We start from the raw sequence: 17160 nt of genomic DNA on the forward strand, positions 1-17160 counted from the left end.
TGAAAAATGAAATCTTGCTGTCATTTTAATTAGTACTCCTAGATAACTAGGAAGGTGGAGTGACTTTCCATATATTTACTGGCTAAGTCTAAAGATGAGATTCTTGCTGTATATCAAAACAGCTAACATAAAAAGGGTGGTCGTAGTAGAAAGAATGGCTCCTACTATTCCAGCCAGAGGAGGACTCTGGGAACGCAGTGGAGGAGGATGGGGAAGGACCAGGGAGCCGATGCTTATCTCTGTGTCTGTCCTGCTGAAAGAGTCCAGTTGGGTGACAGGGGTAGCATTTGAGGTTCTCTGGGTGTCAGGGTAGGAGAAGATCGAGGTGAGGTGCAGAAAAATAAGGCTTCTAGTATTAAACACATCCATGAACAATCCTTCCACATGACTTACCACTGTATCCCCTCTTCCCTTGGCCTAGTTCAGGTCCTCATGAGCCCCCTCCTGGGCCCTTGCCTCCTAAACCATCTCCAGCTTTATTCTCCAACCAAAGTATCATGTGTAACTACTACGGGATTTATTTCCCCTTGAACAGCTCAGATGATGAAACTGACAGCTCAAGAACTTTCCAGGCCTGCATGATCTGGCTCAGACATAGCTTTCCAAACTTTAAAATTTTGGTCCTTAAAGCAGTTTATGCTACAAATTAATCCATTCATCTATTCTTTCTACCCTTTGTTGATGACCACCAACGAGTTGCCAACATTGTGTTGGTCACTTGGGATACAAAGTCAAACAAAACGTTGTCCCCGTTCCTGTCGTGGACTGCATTGTGACCCTTTGGGCTTTTCCTGTTGATGCACCATTGACACAGTGGGAAGTCCCTTTCAGAGACACAGCATACATGTACAACATCCTATCAGCTCCAGGTTCTGTCTCAGCTCTAGATACTCTTGACACTCTCTTGATGCTAGCTTGCTGACTTTCTCACTTGTCCTCTATCCTGAAATTTCCTCCAGGACTAGGAGGTTATCTTATTCAACTTGGCCATTCCTAAAGGGCCCAATATCAGGCCTGTCAGGGCTCTGTGATGATTTGCCGAAGCCTACTAATATGGAGGCTGATGGTCTCATTGACTGGCTGCATGGTTTTCTTCCTCTGAATTTAAACAGATAGGATCTTAGAGCAGTGGCTCTAAGCAGTTTCAAAACCAGAGATGCACACAGACTCACCTCAGGGGAGCTTATGAGTCTTTCAACGCCCAGCACGTACCCCAGACAACTGAGTCAGAATGATGGGGAGTGAGACCCGGGCATCCCTACTTTGCAACGTGTCTCAGTCCCTTTTATCATGCTGCCACATTTGAAAACAACTGCCATCCAGGTTAGGTTTATTCTTCTCCAAACTGTGGGTTATCGGCCTGAGGGCATTCTTGCACACTGGCTATAATATATATAAAATGACTTTGCTATAATAATGTCTTTAAAAAAAAAAACTTGGCAATTTTACAAAGAAGGATCAGCTCATAAGAGCAAGAGTGACTTTACTGCAGGCCAAAGTTCTAAAGTCTCTCGGAAGTGAGGGCCTAACCTAAAGGAGAGCAATATTTGGCAGAATGAGGCTGTAAAAATTTACCAGCAAGCAAGTAAATAAAGAACCTAAGCACACTAGGAAGCACATGGCAATAAATAAATATTAGCCTTGTTGCCTCTTCCCAACCACTAGCCCCCACGCCAACACTGCTATTAATCGCGCACTATCTGGAGAAGTTGGCCTCCTGATTAGATTGGTGAAAATACCATCAGCCGGCTGTTGAGCGGGAAGGTAGTTGGGGAAAGGAGGGGAGGAGGAACACCTAGTAAAATCCTTCTCTGACTCTCTCGAAGTGACTGGATTCATTTAGAAGAAGGAGGCAAACTCCCAGGTGGAAACACTAGAATTGTATTCTGTATTTGTGTCACACTGGAAATTTGTATTCTGTACTTTGTGCATGCATATACTTTTCATTTTCCTGGTGTAAATGCTGCACAAAACAAACTCAACTTTTTAAAAATTCACTTCCTGATCCGTGTACATTCTACCAACATTCTCTACCCTTGGCTTACTGTTGGGTAAGGTGGACAGAAGGGAAAAGGAACTGAGTGGTTGGCTAAAACACATGGTAGCAGCTGGTTGGTTGCAGGAAGCAAGTTGAGGTTCTAATAAGCACCTTAGTACAGTCAGTGCCCGGGTCCTCCCAGGTCACTTAGTAGAAGGAATACATTAAAAAAAAAAAAAGATTTTGGGGCGCCTGGGTGACTCAGTGGGTTAAAGCCTCTGCCCTCGGCTCGGGTCATGATCCCAGGGTCCTGGGATCGAGCCCCGCATCGGGCTCTCTGCTCAGCGGGGAGCCTGCTCCCCCCTCTCTCTGCCTGCTTCTCTGCCTACTTGTGATCTCTGTCTGTCAAATAAATAAATAAAATCCTTTTTTTAAGATTTTATTTATTTATTTGACAGACAGAGATCACAAGTAGGCAGAGAGGCAGGCAGAGAGAGAGAGGAAGGGAAGCAGGCTTCCCGCTGAGCAGAGAGCCCGATGCGGGGCTCGATCCCAGGACCCTGGGATCATGACCCGAGCCGAGGGCAGAGGCTTTAACCCACTGAGTCACCCAGGTGCCCCAGAAGGAACACCTTTACCTTACATTTGCTTTGAGCATCACTGAACTCCAGACAGTGGGGGTCCGTGAGAATGCTATCCTTGTGAGGCATGGCCAACATTATATGTGAGCAGGAGACAAGGAATGGTGGACACACACATTACCCAGTTCTCTCTGCTCACCTGCCTGTTCCTGTGTTCCATCACACATACCTACAAACATATGTTAATAACTTCAAGATGATGCCGACAGAACATTCAGCCAAACAGGCAGCCCTTCTGAGTGTGGGGTTCCATGCATCTGCACAGGTCGCTCCCAGGGAAGGTGGCTCTGGGCCCAGTGGAGGGAAATGCACTGTGATGAAGCAAGTGTGGCACTGCCTCTCAGAGACTGTGTTTGGCCTCTGTTGTGCTGTTCACACCTAGATACAACCTAAATCTGTAGCAACAACAAAAAGGAATGATTAATTAATGGTTATTTCCTTGATGGAGTATTATGTACCCAGTAAAATCCACAGTACTACTTCAGTGCATGTGAAAAATGTGTCTGCTTCAATGTTCAGTGGAAAAGCAAAATGGTGTCATATTACATGGTACCTGCTGGGATTCCATATGCATCTCCAAGTAAATGTTACCCGAATGCTTTGGTCTTTGGGTTGGTAAATTATGGGCACTTTATTCCACTTTCCATTCATTCCAAACTTTATTTGATGAACATTCATTCCTTAGTTATGTTTTGTAGCAGCCTGATTTTTCTAGAAGCCCACGTGACTTCAAGACCTCAGGGTAATGATGCAACAATTACTGGGGAATTTTGCATGTTTTATACGGCTCATAGCGGATGGCATTCTCTGCCTTTTCCTCAAAAGAGCATGGTTCCTGTTAAATAACTTGGCAAGGGAGACTGCAAAAGAGCTTAACAGAGTTCTTTGAGAAGGGAAGGTGGTTGTTGTTGTTGCTGTCTTGGTCTGGATTTTCATTGGTCTGTATTAGAGTAGAGTTAATTGAAAGTGATTAATGAGGACACCTCTGAAGTGAGAGAAATTTGAGTTTTACCCGAAATCCCTGGGATGGAGACCCAGAAGGACCTGGGTCTGAGTCCACCTCTACTTCTTATGAGCTCTGTGACTCCTGACCCTCTGTTACTGCAGCTGCAGGATGGGGATGTGCCCCCTCCCTCAGAGGGATACCTAATGCCATTAGGACATTGAACTAGAGGCTGTGTGCATAGGACCTGTCCTGGGGCAATCGCTCTGTGAAGCATTGGTTGTTGGTTGTACTGTAAAGCCTCCTATCCCATATTCCTCTATGGGATTAGAAAGCCAAGATTTGACTATTGGGATGGCTAATTCATTTCCAAATACATTGTTTCCAGGAAAATGATCTTTTCAAAAACAGTTTATGGTGTTTCATGTCTTACAAACTGCAGAGCTCATACCTTCCTGAGAAGTGTTCTTTTTTATGTTTGTAAAGTATTCCAAGAAAAAAAAGTTTCTATCATGGTCAAAAAAAAAAAAAAAAAAAAGAAAAGAAAAAGAAAAAAGAGATCTTTGCCTTTGAATTCCAGAGGTGGTCAAACCTGATGACTAGAAAAAGACAAAAGCATATAGGAAACCTTTATTACATATTGTAGTCAGAGTTACATCATGATTCTGTTTTCTCTGTATTCATTCATTCATCCATTCATCCATCCATTCATTCATTCATTCACATGCTCAGTGAGTATCTGCTGAGTGCCTGGGACTGGGTACTTGGGTCCTCTGTTTGCCATCTCCTGCACCTTTATTTTCTGGGAGGGAGGCTTATAAACTAACCGTTATACCACTCTGTATACAAAGACTGTGGGAGCTGTGGTTGAGGCCACAAACTCTGGCTGAAGGAGTTGAGGGTGGCTTCCCTGAGGACAGAACTTCATTCTGTCAGAGCCCTTCAGAGCTCTAGATCTAGGCTGGCCCTACTCCTGGCTGCATGCGGTTGGCCAGAGAGGACAGGCCATCCAAAGATGATCCTCTTACCACTGTCAGCACTGGGGCCTCAGGCTTGGTCAAGAGGCAAAATGAAATTGAGTCTTCCAGATTCCAACTCTGTACCTGCCCATTGTAACTGAGAATAGCCTGTGCAAATGTGTTCATGGGTTTGCCAGGCTGTAAAATCAGGCCTTGCTTGTAAGTGGGTATCTCTAAGAGACCCAGTGGGTGAGAGGAGTAGCCTTTTTTGGACCCCCTGAGTCAGAATCACCTGCACAATGGATCTCTGGTTATTCTTCCACACAGCCTACTGTTATTCAGAATCACTGATGCCAGGGCAAGAACATAGAACTTGAAATCAAGTCATGGTTCTATGGCACAGACAAGTCATTTCACCTCTTTCAGCTCTAGTTTCCACACCTGTAGCATGGAGCATGAGAATAACACTTCCCTTGCTCTGTGGTAGTGAGATTGAATAGAGTAATACGCGTGGCATCACCTTGTAATGATGAAATGCCTTATGGTGCTTAGTCTTCATCATTCCTTTTCAAGTTAGTGAATTCTCTTTTCAAAGAGTTCTTAACTGAATGAAAGTCTTCTATAAATTTGTTGGGGGTATATGGAGTAGTCTTTATACCTTCTAGTCCAAGTTCTAACTTTGGAGGTGCTGACCACGTAATCAGTTTGCATTGAATAAAATAAGTTTTGGAAACACAATGACAAAGAGTACCTTAGATTTCTTTGTAAGTCCGTCTCAGAAGAGACAGGTAAACAAATAATTTCAATGCAATTTGAAAATAATGTTGCTGGTCATAATAAAAATATTAAAATTAATAATAATTATTATAATTAACATTTTTGGGGCATTACAGTGCACTGTGAACTTTGCTAAGTGTTTATTTTCATTTTCTCATTTAAGCCTCATTATTTTCCCATAAGATGGGCATTATTAATTGCATTTTATGGATGATGAAACCATAGCCCAAAAGGATGAAATGACTTGTCCAAGGCCATACGGTCAGAAGTAGGAGAGATTCAAATCCAAATATTCATACATCCAAACTTTCAAATCCAAAGCTGTCTGATTCTAAAGTTCTTCATTTTCTGTTGGTCTACAGAGTTTCCACAAAACTAGTGGTTTGCATTCACAAATTGTCACACTTAATTCAGCCTGAAGTCCCTCATCTGAAAGATGCATTAAAGCACTAACTTGCAGACTCTTGATAACAACCCACAGGGGCAAATTGATATCACACCATGACCCAGTGCATTCACCCGCACACACACTCACATACACACACATACCCATATATGTTTGTGTGTGCGCCTGTGTATGCCTATGCCTCTTTATTGAAACAACTCATCTTTACTCTGATGTGTTTTTTTTCTTTTCTTTCTTTTTTTTCTTTCTTCTCCTTTCCTTGTAAATGTTTGTGGTGACCTGTTGATTTGATTACTTGCTCATGGGTCTGAGCTATGGTTTGAAAACCCCACCTTAAGGGACACGGAGAACAGCTTCTCTTCTATAACGTGAAGACTCAGGGTGGGAGAGAGAAAGCAATCTGAGAAAGATCTCATTGGTAAGCAACAAGAAAAGTGGCTGACACTCGGGCCATCCAACTGCTAGTGTGGATTTTTTTTTCTTTCTGTTATTAGGTCACTGTTCTAAATGCTTTATAAACACAGCAATCATTTTGGAATCTGACATCCCTAGATTCAAATCTGAACTCCACCTGGTCTAGCTATTTGACTTGAGGTATGACTTCATCTCTCTAAGGGGCAACCCCCTCTCTCAGAAAGGAGAGTAACAATACCTACCTTTCAGAGGGATTGAGAAGATGACTTGATACTAAGGGCTAGTACCTGGCATACATTATGTACTTAATTCAGGTGAGACACCCAGGTAACTGGGGGAGACCTCAGCTGGGGGCAGTGAAGGCTGAGAGGGTGGGCATTAATGTAACCTCATGTGTCCCCAGAATTCAGACCAACCTGAGGATCTTAGATGCAGACATAGTGTTAGTGGAGAACATGTTGGCCTTGGAGCCAAACAGACATGGCTACAAACCCCAACTGTAGGGCCTTCTCATCTCAATGAGCCTCAATTTCCTTATCTGCAAACTGGGATATTAAAGGCTCATTCAGAGACGTATTATGGGGATTCACTGAGGAATTTTCCCCATAGTTTCTTCTTCCTCCCTGACCTGACTTAGAAATGTTATGTATCTTCAGATTTTATTTTACCTTCTTATGACAAAAAATTTCAAATACATATAAAAGTAGAAAGCTTAGTAAAATGAATCCTCATGTGTCCACCACCAGATTTCCAGCCTTCAGATGATATCACACAGCCCCAGCCTGCTTCGCAAGGCCTTGGGTGGGTGTCATCCAGCTAAGCCATGTCCACATTCCTAACTGGTGTAGAAGTCTAAAGGAGGGAGCTCCTGATTATGAAACCAGGGAAGAGTTTGCAGAAGAAATTGGGTTTTATGAAATAAGAATATGAGACAGAGATTTGGGGTGCGAGCGTTCCTTGTAGGGGACACGGCACAAGCAAGGACCAGTGGGGTGAGCATGCTGTCTAAGGAATAGTAAGTATTTGCAATCTTGATGAAGTTTACTGGTGAAAGAGGAAATTGAAGCCAGATCACAAAGGACCTTGATTCACTAAAGTAGACTTTACATAGATATCCCTCGTTTTTCAAAAGTAAATGTTATTCGCTTTTCTGAAAGATCTAGCCATAGTAGGACCCATTTTCACAAACCGAAATACCTGTGAAGAGGATTTTTGCTTTTGCAAAAAAAAGGTGAAAAGCCAAAATAGTGTTCAGCATTTGTATTGCAGTGGGCCTTATATAGTGCACACTTCCAGCAACAGGACTGGCCCCCCGCCATGCTCCTTCCCTCCCCAGGAAGGGCACTCAGTATACTCCACACCTCAGCATTAAGCCACTGGAGCTCTGAGCTGCATCTGTGAGGGTCTGTGCTTGATCTCCAATTATTCCGTGCGCTGTGAGCAAGATGTGTCCTAAGGTATCAGAAAAGCTGAAGAGAGGTTATTTTTGGGGTCTGGGAATGCTAAAAAAATTTCCATATAAATTGATGGCAGTTGCTTCTTTGCTTTATTACTTTATTTTGGCTTGGGAAAGGTTTCAGGGGAATCTACTTCTGGAGTACGGGGAAATCTATATTGGACTCTCCTTTCATCTTAAGGATGCTAGAGGACACTGGAATCATGTACTCGGAGCAGCAGAAAAGACTGTGGAGATTAGGTCATTCTTTGCCCACTTCCACTCTTTTTCAGTCTTCAAGGAAAGGTTAATTTAGGCGTTCACTAAGGTCTTTACGTAAGTCCATTTTCAGTTACCTAATGGTTAAATAGACAAGGCAGGCAACTGAAGAGGTTTCCTCAGGCCGAAGTCAAAACAGCATGGAAGCATATACCCACCACATTTGCTGGCATTGCTTTTGTTATATACTAAAATCATGCTCCTTGAACAGCTGGCATTTCCTTTAATCTGACAGACACTATGAATCATACATCCTTGATAAGTGTTTCCCACTTTGCTTTTAGCCTTTGGGAAGCTCAGAACCTGGTTTGTATCCCTGCTGTGCAGTGCTGGGAATTAGTCTTCCCCTGGTTTATTTCAGTGTTGCCAGCTAGTTTGCCATTCCCCTCATTTCTTTAACTGGCTCCTTTGTATTATCATGTAGATGCCTTTAAGGCACTTTAGGTTATTTGAGGGGAGGAGGAGTGGGTGGAGCTAATGTAAATGTATATAAAGGATCATATTAATTCTGAGGAAATAAGAACGAGGAAAATGAAGAATGAATCTCTACATCCCCCCTTAATTCAGCAAATATTTAGTACTTGCTTAGAAAATACAAGAAGGAATAAGAAATTTTAGGAGAAGATGGCGGACTACTTTTGGGACAGGCTAATTGGGGGTCCTTCTGGAAATAAAGGTGTCCTACACTAAATTGGATATGTAAGTGTGAAGCTGAAGAGCCAGGTGCATTCTGGAGAGAGAGACTTGGAAGTCCTCAATTTGTTGAAGCCTTGAGAGGGATGGTTCATCAAGAGTGGCGGTTGAGCCTCAAACGAAAATAAAAGGAAAAGCTATGTGGCCCTGGAACAATGCAGAAATTATCCCATGGTTGATGGCATACATCTGCATGTTACCCATTCACCCTTGCAGCTCATGAGTGAATTATGCAACACGATATTGACTCCTAATATGAAATCATACTCGTGGATGTGAAATGTCAGTTCATACTTAGCACTAGAAAATATTTCCATGATACATACTTTTTAAGGATTTCTTTTCTTTTCTTATTCAGTTTCTAAATTATTTATTTCCCCATGGTTTGAAAATAAAAGTATAATGTAGTTGGTCAAGGGATATTCTGCTATAAAAATTACATGCTCAATGTTGAGGGAAAATTTTGATTGCTTTGAAGTTGATTTTTTTTCTGTGTTTGGCGCATGCGAAATGAAGCAAATTCGTATTATGAAATACTAAGTTTTCTTTTTTTATTTGAATGAAATGCTTTAAAATTTAAGATCAGAGCTGGCTTACCAGTATTTCCCAAGTAAAACGCCATCAAGTACAAATATTACAAAGGATCTGAGTTTTCTTGTGAAGTAGTCTACACATTTACACGAGAAAAGGATTTTTGAAAAGTTCCTGCTCTCCTCATCCCTCTATGCAGTGCTGGTTAATTAATCAATCATAAATAAAAGATGAAAGTATGTGAACCTCAAATCCTTGTGTTCTGGAAAAAATAGAGTCACAGAATAATTAAAATAAATTTCAACTAATGAGAACCAGAAACAATGACCAATGGAAATAGTGAAAACAGCTGGGTCTAACAGGTCAGAACTTCACAGAGAATGAACAATGGATTATTCCAGCTTGCTACTGTGGCTGCTTATGGCCTTTGCACTGGTTGAATGACCATTGGTGAGAGCAATGAGGAGCTCTCTCTATTTTTTTTTTTTTTTAGAGTACATTATTTAAATGTTTTTTCAACTTCAACATCAAATTTTTTTTAGAGTACACTATTTAAATGTTCTTTAAATTTCAGGCTTTTTAATGTGCTTTTTCATCTGGCTTCCGTCTCTCTGCAGATATATTGGAATTCTTGACCCTTCTGCTGGATTCCACCATCTTGAAACTTGAGTCAGGTATAGACACTCTACCTGCCAACCGCTGTGGCAGAGCAGGTAACTGAGGTACAGAGTTTCTACATGACATGGTTCATCTGGAAGTAGGAGCGGATCCGTTTCATCCTACATGCTGCTTGGGGCTGTGTCTATGGTGAGTAAAACCCACTTTCCCATTCTAGGCGTCAGGATAGAAACATTTTCTAAGCTTCCTCAGTTAGTTTGGGCCCTGGAATTGAGTTCCTGATGAAGGAACTTGGGCACAAATGATGTCCATAAGTGCTTTTCATGCTGTGTTGTGCATCACCTGGCAAATCTTGTTAATGTGCAGGTTCAGTAGGTTTGGTGTCGGGACTGTGATTCTGCATTTCAGTAAATCCTCAGGTGATGCCAGTGCTATAGGTTTCATAGGCAATCCTTCAAGTATTAGAAATGGACACTAATTCCAGCCTGGCCATAAAGTGTCCTACAATGACTTCCATGATCTTAGAGCCCTGTCTGCACAGCTGGAAGCAAAACACTTGGGATGCAGAGATTATAAGGGATTAGAGATTATAAGGGAGATTAGATTCCTGCCTCAGTGGCTGGTAGAGTTCTGCCCTGGGGAGCTGCCTGACCCCAGAGGGACTGGGAGTGGAGTGAGAAGCCGTATTAAGTCATGAGTGTCAGGGTTCACTTGTTACCGCAACAGGGCTTAGTTGCATTCTCTCTATCAACTGTCTTCCCTGAGTCTTTCCTTGACTTAAAATTTTGGATTAACTTAGTAAACTTGCCAAATACCAACTTTGTACTAGTTATACCTCTAAGTGCTGGAAAATACATTGATGAAGCAGGTGGAGTTGTTTCTCCATGGAGCTAGGAGGGGAGATAAAAAATGGGGTCAAATAATGAGTCAATAAATACCAAAGGTGTCAGTCCCTAAGAAGTGTGCTTCCCAAGCTTAGAAGGCAGGAGTGGAAGTCCCAGTTGTGGGCATCAGGACAGGATTTCTACAAGTGATTGTATTGACATCAGCCTTGAAAGATGGGTAAGGTTTGAACTTCTAACAATTAAGATAGGGAAGAGCATTTCAGGGAAGTTGAAAGGATAGAATAGCAGGAAGGTGCATAGGGAAATGTGAAACCTGCCATGGGGATCAAGTGTAGGATGAAGGATTGGATGAAGGAACGTATGGTGGGAATGACGGTCAGAGTTAGATCATGCAGCACTTTGAATGGCAATCTGAAGAGCTTGGATTTTATCCTGAGGAGGCTGGGGAGCTCTGGGAGGGTTAAGCTGGAGAGCCCTCTCCCTGGGCACAGTGAGAGGGGAGCAGGAGCAGAAGGTGCTGAAACCACTCTCTTCCCTCTCCTGCTACACTTGAACTAGTGTACTGATGCTGAGCACGAAGATGAAAAAGACAGGGAAATATGCCAACATGATAAGGAAGAGAGGATTGCAGCTTCCCCACCCTCATCGCGTCTTCAGAAATGAGGAAGCCAGGACCTCCAACTTCTTACTCCAATGTCCCTATTTTCTGCATTTGAGTACCATGTTACTGAGGTGTCATAAGCACCCCCTGGCGTTGTCCTTGGTGAGCCTGCATCAAACTCAGTACAGCATAGTTCATACCTTACAATTTGGCCGCCTTTGCACATTTTAATTTAAATAGTTTTGAGTTACTTCAATTGGGAAATTTACTGGAATTCTATTTCACTATGATATGCCGGCAGCAAGTTTAATTTTTTAAAAGATTTTATTTCTTTATTTGACAGAGAGAGCACAAACAGGGAGAGCAACAGAGGGAGAGGAAGAAGCAGGCTCCTCACTGAGCAGGGCTCAGTCCCAGGACCCTTGATCATGACCTGAGCTGAAGGCAGACCCTTAACCCACTGAGCCACAACCAGGCACCCCTCGACAGCAAGTTTTAGACTCAACTTAAACAACTACATTTCACTCCAAAGGGACTTCATCCAGACTTGCTGTTACTCCTTTGGGGTCTGTACCAGATCTAGGAGAGGGTTTAGGAAAGGTTTATCGATCCCTCAAGGGCTGTCTTTGTCCCGTGGCTGGCCAGATTAGAGCAATGAAGAACCAGCTTCCACTCTTCTTCCCCGTCCTCCTCTTCCCCAGGTCCTCATCTTCCCCAGATTCCAGGCAGGGACCTGTATGGGAGGAGCCCTATAAACCAGTAAAGGAGCTCAGATCATGTACTCTTGCCCAGGGCTGACTGTATAAACATGTGCTTTCTTCAGGACCTCGGGATTGCACTGTCCAGAAGTGGCTAAAGAGAAGGCTTCTTGCATGTGTTGTCCGACAGAGATTTGTTTGAACCCTAGCTGCTGCTTCTTGCCATATGATCTGGAACAAATGATTTACTATCCCAGAGCCGAGGTTTCTGTGGAGGCAGATGGGGCTGGACATTATCTGACAGAGTTGTATGAGGGTTCTGTGAGAGCCCAGGGATGAAGTTCTGAGCGCCCTGTGCTGCACACCATACCAAGGATCCAGTCAGAATCTCGGTGGCTATCCCAGCCCTGGGGTGTACTCACAGTCATGTTACTTGCTCTAGTAAACAAATCTGAAAGTTTCAGTGGCTTCAAAATAATAAAGCTTTATTCCTCACTCACCAAACTGTCGATGTGGGTGTTCCTGGTCGGCAGGAAGCCTTCCACATGGTGAGTCAGCGACATAAGCTTCTTCCACCTGTGACTTCTTTCTCTCTGGGATGAAAAAAGAGAGGGCGGAGGAGGCATGCCTTGGCCCAGGAGGGAGACACATCACTTCCGCTGGTTGGTCAGAAGCAGTCGTGTGGCCCCCACAAGAAGCCAGGGGTGCTTGGAAGTGGGATGGCTGACATGGCAGCCATGTCCCTGGGCAGTTCCATGCCATATCAGGGGGGCGGGAATCTCTGGGGAACAGTTAAATTAGTTGTCGCTGCCACAGGAGGGGAATACTGAGGCGGGATTGGGCTCTGGACAGGGAGCCCAGGTTTGTAGAGGTGGAAACAACGTGTCAGATTCCCATTTCTTTCCTCTCAGTCTCTTGGAGAGCTCATTCTGGCAGATCCTGCCCCATTTGGAACCTGGCTGTGAGCAAGAAAACATCTGTGGTCGGAAAGCGGGGGCAGTGAATCAGGCCTGTTTGGGACTCAGAGAGAGGATGTCCTTGAACCCTGTGCTCGGCAAACAGCTCCCTCCCACAAAGATGTGAGAGGTCATCTGTCTGTCCACTTTGACACTTTCACCCAGTGACCTTCAGGGCTTCATACACCTTCCCCGTAAGTTGGAGCACGCTCAGCACAGACTGTCCTTGCATTTGACCAAAACTGACTCACTGAGGGTCCGAGGAGAAGGCAAAAGCAGACAGACAGGCACTGAGGACTTTGCCATCCCAGACCTGTGTCATGTAAACAGGCTGTCTGCTTCCCAGCCAAGGAATGAGTCTGGACTTGGGTCGAATTGGAGCCTTGACAGCTAATCCCCACAGCCTTTGACTGTGGAGCTCTGTGTTCAGATGGGGCAGGCTGCCCACACTGGGGCACAGGGGAGAGGCAGGATGGTAGGGAAAGAATGCGGCTTTGGAGTCGGACACAACTGCTCCCTGCCACTTACTCAGCTCTGTGACCTTGGATAAGAGTCACTGAATCTTTCTAAGGCTCATTTTCCCTATCTGTGAAATGAGCATAACACAATGGACAGCAAAGGCTTCGGGACCTCGCCAGCACATACGTACGAGTAATAGTCTCTCCCGTTCCCTCTATGTACAGGAGAGAAATCTGTCACCTCCTCAGATGAATTAATTACGTAATAGTCAGTAGCCACTATTTCTTGAGCTCCTCTCCTGAGGCGTTGAGTCCTTGCAACAACCGTAGGATAAATGGTTTTGTTCCCATTGTATGGTTTTGGCCAGGGAGACTCAGGGGTTATGAGAGAGATAGTGATTTTGCTCTTTCTACTGCCCTGTCACTGAGGAGAGAAAGAAGTAACAAAGGAAAAAGAGTCAAAGGAACATACAGGGGCTGGGGGTTAAATGTTGAGTCCGGAAATCTGAAAGGTGTGGACTTTAGCCCCCGTCTAGCTGGAATAATAGACCTTCCATTATAATCTACTGCCCCCTGTGTTATTCACTTGTATGTTTAGTCATCAGTGTATCTATTACTAATTAATTAGCAAACATTTACTATGAACTTATGTCATAGAGCCTTGCTATTCTCAAAACGTGGTGTCTGGGCAGGAAGCCTCAATGTTGCCTGGGATTTTGTTAAAAATACAGAATCTCAGGGGTCACTCCAGGCCCCCTTTGTGGGAATCCATATTTGACAAGATCCCCAGGTGATTCATAGCATACACTCAGGATTGAAAACCACTCTCCTGATGCTTCCACCTTGGCAGAAACATTTACAGAGGCCACCCCTCTTCTCAGGACCCCTGCCTTCCTTGCCCACACAAGGAACAGCGGGGATGTCCTAGAATTGGCTTTGCCCTGAGCTTGATGCTTCTGTGATTGTCTAGAGCCTGGGTGACCCCTCCACACCAGGGGTGGATACGTGGCGTACGTCCCGGGTTTTGACAGATGGGAGGTGCCACAAAAAAAGGCTGCCACCTTAGTGTTTGGGACCTCTTATCTCCTCCTCCTCCCTAGCATCCACATGTAGCCCCCCACTAACCTTAGCATCAGAGTCATTCACACAGATGCTTATTAGGCTGGAGTAGGAATGCCATGATCTTAGGATATAGCTCGGCCCCATCTATCCCGCTGTGGCCAGAGATTGTGGGGATTCTCAAATATGGAAAATGGGAATCACCATCCCTCACTTCCTGCCCCATTTGAAAGAACCTGGCTATTTAATAGGCACCAAATGAAGATTAGGCAGAGGAAGATTAGGCCCAGCATGCATTAAGTCTGTTCCCATGAACACTTTTGGGAAGCCCTGACAATATTTACCATTATGGAACGTCTGCCCCATGCCAAGCTCCAGGAGGAGTGAGAGCACATCCCTTGTTAAATTCTTGTGATGCCTTTGGGTAGGCAACCTCATTCCCATTTTCAGAAGAGCAGACTGAGGCTTGGAGAGCCTGGTCAGCTTGACCAGAGTCAAAGAGGCAATGAATGGTAGTGCAGGGCTACATTCATGCATTTTCCAAAACTTGGAATGGGAATTTAAATAGGGGAAGCCATGAGCTTTTCACAACTGGGAATGGGATTTGACATTCAAATAAAGGGAAGACTCATCAGTGGGCCTTTGGAATGTATTTCATAGGCTGCTGTTCCCCTGCCCCATCTGAGGGGTGGGGGAGGTAGGAGAGGGAGTAGGAGGATGGGCAGGTCAGTCAAACCCGGGGTTGTCTTGTTTCTAGTATATTAAGAGCCATCCCCCCTCCTGAGCGTCTTCATTTCAGAGAAGGCTGGATGAGCTCACCGGGGACCAAGAAAATGGTTGGTCCTGGGTGAACTCCCCGTGTTAGTGTTTGCCCCACCCCCCACTGTCAGCCAGCAAGTGCTGATAGAGCAAGCCTCTCGAGTACCTGGCACGTGGCACAGGCAGCCCCACAGACCAGCACAGAGGCCTTGCCACCTGTTCCCGCCTGGACCGGTTCCCCCAGGAGCTCGTTTGGAAGCTTAGAGCCTTGTGTAGGACAAACGGGACTGTGCAGTGGGCCTTAGCTTCACAGCAAAGGACTGACAGCTTCTCTACTAAACAAGCACCAAAGAGTTGCTGATTGCACGTAAGGAAGCTGTTGTATGTACTTTTCCTTTAGCATAGAGTGGAGTGAGTACCCCCTGATATGTAGTTTAGGATTCCCCCTCCTCCATCCATTAGCTCCATGATTTTTGTCCAAGTCAAGCAATCTCTCTGGGTCTCGGGTGCCTTCGTTCGTTCGTGGGACATTCACACGAGATACACAGTTAATTTCTTGGTACAGGTCCTAACTCTGAATGGGTGTTCAAACAATAATTGCGATGATTATTCCATTTTGCCTGCATGGAAGTTACTTGAATATAAACATCTTACATTCACTTACATTCAGCATTCAGCACAGCACTTTCCGTTTTAGGTTGGAGAAATCCAACTTGAAACTAGCCTAAGTATAAATGAACAAATGAAATTCTATGCATCTGGCAAGTCCATGGCTGATCTACCTTCAGGCTGGATTTAGGGGTTCCAGCTGTGACATCAGAGCTCAGCCTCTCCTCTCCCCTTAGCTCAGTGTCCTTCTGGGTATGGGTCTGATCCTGTGAACAGGCTCTGGTCACCAGGGCTCCAGAGTCACATGTTTTCGAGCTTATTGACTTCCAGTGCCCATTTATCCATCCAGGCGAGACTTTGATGGGCCTTGTTTGGGTGAGAGGAATGCACCTGGACCAATCACCATTGCTAAAGGCACAGAGCCCTGAGACAGGCTGATCTGGAGTCACATGACCGACACTGTGATCAGGAAGGGGACGCTGCCAGACGTGGACACTATATAATGGGGAGACACTGAATGAAGAGGGGAGCTCTGCCAAAGGCAGGAATTATGCTGGGCAGATAAAAACAAAGGCTATCCACCGCACCACAAGAGCACTAGCGTAAGAAAGTACATGTACCTGCTTCTTCCTTAGGTCTCACTATGATCAGTGTTAGTCCAGGACCGTTGTTCCTAAAGTCATGGTCTAAAGCTATATATAGCTTCCAAGCAAAAGAGAAGAACTGAGGGAGGAAGCAGCTGATCTGTGCAAATCTGAACTGTAAGTGGGACCCCCAGACTGTGTCTGTCACTTTGGTTTAGAACAGATGGAACTCAGGGCAAAATTTCACTCAACCAGCTGGGCGTCACATAGATGTCCTTTGCTCTACTTGCGTTTAGATCACTGGTGGACACATCAGAATGGGTGCTATGTGGGAGGTTTTCTCTCTGTATGTTAAATGCCCTCTTTATTGTCTCTGCTAAAACTTTCCAAAACAGTGACAATCGCCAAACACCCAAAGCTAAGCCAATGTCACATGAAGAGCTCTTTGGCCCTATGAGCCTGCTCTTTCTGGGCAAACACTCACGTGCTATGTTAGTGTGGAGTTGAGCAGGTCAGGATTTGCTTTTGCAAACCAATAAGGAAAAGGCCTCTTAATTTCTCTTCCTACCCTTGTCAGTCCTCTGTGGTGGTAGGAACCAAAGCCTTCCTTTGGAGCTTTTTCTCAGGACTTATTTCATTTGTTTGACAAATGCTTGTTGAACACCTGTTTTGTATAACAGGCTTTGTTAGGAGACGAAGCCCCGCATGTGTAAGCCAGATGGGCGCCGTGCTTCATCTTCTTACTCTGCTTCTCTATTCCTCTCACTGGTTTCTCCCTTGCCAATGTGAAGAAGGCTTCCAGCACCTCTTTACTCAGGATTACTAAGGGGAGATGCAGGAGGGAGATGGCTTTGCACATCTTGGAGCAAACAATTTACAACATTCTCCTGAAATATTTTCATTCCTCAAAATTGGTT

Source organism: Lutra lutra, chromosome 13 (genome assembly GCF_902655055.1).
Source record: "Lutra lutra chromosome 13, mLutLut1.2, whole genome shotgun sequence".
Lineage (NCBI taxonomy): Eukaryota > Metazoa > Chordata > Mammalia > Carnivora > Mustelidae > Lutra > Lutra lutra.